The following is a 5,332-nucleotide window of genomic DNA, read 5'->3' as shown; positions in this document are numbered from 1 at the left end:
GGTGCTAAAGTGTTAGATTAGGAGTGCTTAGGGCTAGATTCATTGATTCATCTCTCTAAACAGCTGTTCTCTATGCTAGATCCTTGCAAATCACTTGAGATCTAGATTCTGGGAATTTCATGCACCAAAAGTGTTTGATGAAATTCGTGAAAGAGCTGTATTAGAGGTTTGAGCATTTGCTGCATGGTGATGTATTGTTATTTGCTTGAATGATCATTTAGAACTGTTTATTAATGCATATTGATTCATATTTCACAAATGATGATTTGGTTTGAAAATGGATCAGTGTAGGGGTTAATACCTTTATGAGAGGATTAACCTAGATTAGAGTTCTTAATCATTTGAATCATGTCTCATCATTGTCATTAGCATTCCTAGTTTAGCACCAAAGCACCCTAACCAACTATCATGTCTAGAATCTCATGCCTCCATCATATCATATTCATATCACTTGTCATTGTTTAGTTAGTCTTTAGTCTTTAATCCTGTTTTTAAGTTTGTAGTTATCATTAGTTAATAAAAACCACTCTTGTTTGCTTGAATTAAGAGTCTGATCACACAGTTTAGTGTCTAACACCACATATGGATTGATAAACCCCTTGTACTACAAGACATGGGATTGATAACCTCTACAAAGAGCCTTGAAAACTCTTAGTTATCAATTGGCGCCGTTGCCAAATTGTGGATTTTTTAGCATTAAGCTCTGATCTGTTCTTGATATCAAGTGCTTCCTTTTTTGTTTTTACTGATTACTTTCAAGTTCTGTTTGTGATTTCAGGTGCATGAACACCAGGTCTAGATCAAGAAGCTGTGGTCTACCTTTCCCTCTCAACGACAACATCAATCTTTTGGTACCAAGGAGGAGAAGGGACAGACGTGGAAGACAGATTGATCAGGCTGATATGGAAGAACAAAGAGAGCACGTGGGGACTTAGAACAACCGGTTCAGGAGCAACAGGCTCAGGGTAATGGAGCTGGTAATGGAGTTGGTCAAGGGTTAAATCAGGGTAATGTTCATCAGGAACAGGTGCATCAACAGCAAGCTTATGCCCACCAGGGACAAGCTCCAGCTCATCAGCAGAGGCATCAGGCCAATGCACAGCAAAGACAACAGATGCACCACCAACATCAGCCATTCCAACACCAGCAAAGGAGATATGAGCAACCTGATATGTTCATAATTTGCATCATTTAGGTTGTATATTTCACTCCAAAGCATATCTTATTCCATGCATTTTAGGTCCTTAGGGTTTGTTTTAGGACTTAGGAGATGCATTAGGTCCCAATGAGTCTTTGCATGTTTTGAGTGTTTATCAGGTGCATTTGGAGCTATTTGGAGTTCAAGAGGTGAATCCAGGAAGAGAAATGGTGATCAAAGCTTAAAAGGAGGTTCTCGGCCATTCTCGCTGACCAGGAAGGATTTTATCGGCCAAAACACGTACCGCGGATGGAGCTTATCGGCCAAAACGCGTACCGGCTAAAGGATTTCTCGGCCAAAACCTCTGGGTGCAGACACGTTTCCGAAATTGCCTGTCCGGGGAACCTTCCGGTCCGATTCAGATGTCGGGTGCTTCATCAAAGTTGGAAGAGTTGTATCACGGTTCCATAGCAAGTGGAATCACTCAATTCAGACGCGTGAGCAGAAAGTTAAGCTCGGCGGAAGAAACTCCTTTCTCGCTGCCGTTTTGGACCAAACCGATGAGCTCCGACGAATGCGAAGGATGGTGCACTTCCAGTCCGATTCAGTTTCCGGGGCCTTTATGCGAGTCAGAGATATTTGAGTCCTGTTTCCAGAACATCCAAGATCATTCAATTCGGAGCTATGAGCAGGAAGATAACGTCTCCGGAATGAACACATGTCTAAACTCCTCTCTCTGATCGTGTAAAGGCACTGAAAAGACGAGCCCTCCAGGAATCCTTCCACTTCCCAAGCACCGAATCTTCCTTCACCCAAGTTGGAGATATATGAGTCTTCTGTCCCCTGAAACCGTAATCACTCAATTCGAACAAGTATCTTAGAAGTTACACTCTCCGGAATGCGAAGTCGTCCAACCTGCTCTGAATGCTGCGAGAAAGCCTTGCGACTTTGTTAACTCGCAGGGCTGAAGACGAATGCCTGGAAATTGATGCTGCGAGTGGAGAAGTGCGGGTAAGATATCAATGGATGAGGTCTGAGGCTCCCGAGCAAGAAAATTGCTAAGTCCACAATCGTGCGACTTAGGCATGGGAGTTGGCCGCGCCTGGAACCAAGCCGCACGATCACTCGCAATCTACTCCGACTTGAGCCTGTGACCTTTGTGTAATGGAGACCAACCCGAACGGTTTGTACATTCCCCAGAAACCGCCTTGGTCCTGCGAGTTGAAGAAGAAGAAGATTAAGCCGCAGCAAGACTCGCAAAACGCTCGTACTTGGGCGTGCGGCTAAGACAAAGCGGTTTAAGTCTCACAAGACAAGTTCTTCATCTACTGCGACTTGGGCATGCTACCTGGGAGACACTGGACCAACCCGCAGGATTCCCACTTTATCCATTAAAGCCGGGTCAGGACCCGGTTTGTTCCGTGCTGACCCGGTTCCTTTTTAGAGAGATATAAATAGTTTTTAGGGTATTTTTTTAGAGAACTAAGCTTTATTCCCTTTGTCTCTTGCCTCTTTTGTGAAAAAGACTCCACTAGGAAGAGAAATATCGACTATTGAGTGTTTAATCAAGAGAGTTTAAGAGATCTTTGTGTTTAAAGCTGCTTTCTTCTAAATCTATCATCTATCTCTTCATCTATACACTTCTAATGATGATTAACAACACATCTTGCAAAAGATCTAGTGTGTTGATCATGATTAGTGAGTAATCTCCATATTAAGGTCTTAGATATGTAGATTAGGGTGCTTAAGTGGTAGATTAGTGAGCTTAGGGGTTAGATCATGCATATTCCATTCTCTACAACTTGTTCTCTATGCTAGATCCATACAAATCATATGTGGTCTAGATTCTGGGCATTTCATGCACCAAAAGTGTTTGATGAAATGCCTGAACCAAGGTTGTTAGAGGTTTAAGTGTTATTCATCATGGGAATGATTGTTTATATGTTTAAATGACAGATTAAACTGATTCTTAATGCTTGTTAACTCATGTTTCACTGATGATGATTGGGTTAGAAACTGTTTTAGCATAGGAGTTAATACCTTCATGAGAGGATTAACTTAATTAAAGATGTTTATGTTGAATGGTTTGCTTGATCATATGATTCATTAGCTCATTAGTTTATCACTGAAGGCACCCTAATCCACTATCATGTCTAAGACCTTTCTCATCATCATTCATACATTCTCATCATTTGTCATTGTTTAGTTCTTGTTTAATCATTTCATTAGTCTTTAATCCTGTTTAAGTTTGTAGTTGTCTCTAGTTAACCAAACCACACTTGTTTGGAATTAAGAACTTGATCACATAGTTTAGTGTCTAACACCACATCTGGATTGATAAACCCCTTGTACTACAAGACATGGGATTGATAACCTCTACAAAGAGACTTGAAAACTCTTAGTTATCAATTGGCGCCGTTGCCAAATTGTGGTTTGTTTAGCATTAAGCTCTGATCTGTTCTTGAGATAAAGTGTTTACTTTCTTGTTTTTACTGATTACTTTCAAGTTCTGTTTGTGATTTCAGGTGTATGAACACCAGGTCTAGATCAAGAAGCTGTGGTCCACCTTTCCCTCTCAACGACAACATCAATCTTTTGGTACCAAGGCGGAGAAGGGACAGACGTGGAAGACAGGTTGATCAGGCTGATATGGAAGATCAAAGAGAGCATGTGGTGGATATAGAACAACCGGTTCAGGAGCAACAGGCTCAGGGTAATGGAGCTGGTAATGGAGTTGGTCAAGGGTAACATCAGGGTAATGTTCATCAGGAACAAGTGCATCAACAACAAGCTTATGTCCACCAGGGACAAGGTCAAGCTCATCAACAGAGGCATCAGGCCAATGCACAGCAAAGACAACAGGTGCACAACCAACATCAGCCCTTCCAACACCAGCAAAGGAGATATGAGCAACCCCAAGTCTATGTTGGAGAGAATGACAGGGCCATTGCTCATCAGTATGGAGCTGGAATTCAGGCACCACCTGTGCAAAACAACAACTTTGAAGTGAAGGCATCATTGCTGAATATGGTCCAGAACTCAAAGTTCCATGGATTAGCAATGGAAGATCCCTTGGAACACTTGGTTCCATTTGATAAAGTATGTGACCTGACCAAGATTAATGGAGTTTCTGAAGACAGTTTCAAGCTGAGATTATTCCCATTCAGTCTTGGTGACAAAGCTCACCAATGGGAAAAAAATCTTCCAAGAGGCTCCATTCAAACCTGGGAGCAATGCAAGCAAGCCTTCCTGTCTAAGTTCTTCTCCACCTCGAGAACTGCTAAACTAAGGAATCAAATTTCTAGCTTCACTCAGCACAGCAATGAGAGTTTTGGTGAAGCATATGAAAGATTCAGGAGCTACACAAACCAATGCCCACACCATGGGTTTAGTGAGGCTTCCCTTCTCAGCACACTATATAGAGGCGCTCTTCCCAAGATTAGAAACCAGCTAGATACTGCTTCCAATGGGAACTTTCTGGGAAAGGAGATACATGCTGCTTTAGAGCTAGTGGAGAATTTAGCTATGAGCAATGACACTTATGGTGAAGACTATGACATATCAAATAGATCTGAAGGTTCAAGCTCAGAACAGAGGCTCACCAGGGAGGTTAAGGAGTTGAGAAGTGAATTGGACAAGTTAAAATTCACCACTCAGAAGCCAATGCATTTTGTTGGAGAGTATGAGGAACCTTCTCAAATCTTTGAGAACATAAGTGAAGAAGGTCTTACCCAGGATGAGCTTAACTACATTGGGAATCAGAGGTTCCAGAGATATCAGTATGGTAATACCAATCCAAACCTTTCCTACAGGAACACCAATGTAGCTAAACCCACAAGACCAGGTGTATCCCAATTCTCAAGCTCCACAGAACTTTGTTCCCAAGAACAACTTTCAAGGATCTATTCAACCAAAGAATCAGTTTGCTCAGAATCAAGTTTTTGGTCAGTAACAGCAACCTTTTCAAGGTCCTAGTTTCAGTACACAGCAGCAAAAGGCACCACCAGGGTTTGGTCCACCACAGTTCCAACAGCAGGCGCCGGTTCAACAACAGTTTCAGCCACCAATGGTTCAGCAGCAGCCACAGATGGGGACATATATGGTTGGTATTCTGAAACAACTACTTCAGGGTCAACAGATCTTTGCAAGCCAGAATGCAGCCATGCAACAGGAAATCAAAGAACTGAAGCAAAA

At 42.2% G+C, this 5,332-nt stretch overlaps 1 non-coding gene across 1 annotated transcript; it reads right to left on the bottom strand.

Moving 5' to 3' along the window:
• Positions 1 to 4,420: 4,420 nt before the first annotated feature.
• Positions 4,421 to 4,527, bottom strand: LOC112085619. Its single transcript, XR_002898920.1, has one exon. It is a non-coding gene; the product is annotated as a small nucleolar RNA R71 (small nucleolar RNA).
• Positions 4,528 to 5,332: the final 805 nt, after the last annotated feature.

The sequence above is a fragment of the Eutrema salsugineum genome, unplaced genomic scaffold (genome assembly GCF_000478725.1).
Source record: "Eutrema salsugineum unplaced genomic scaffold, Eutsalg1_0 scaffold_3, whole genome shotgun sequence".
NCBI lineage: Eukaryota > Viridiplantae > Streptophyta > Magnoliopsida > Brassicales > Brassicaceae > Eutrema > Eutrema salsugineum.
Note: the sequence above shows the minus strand (reverse complement) of the source record. Positions and strands in the feature narration are given on the sequence as shown.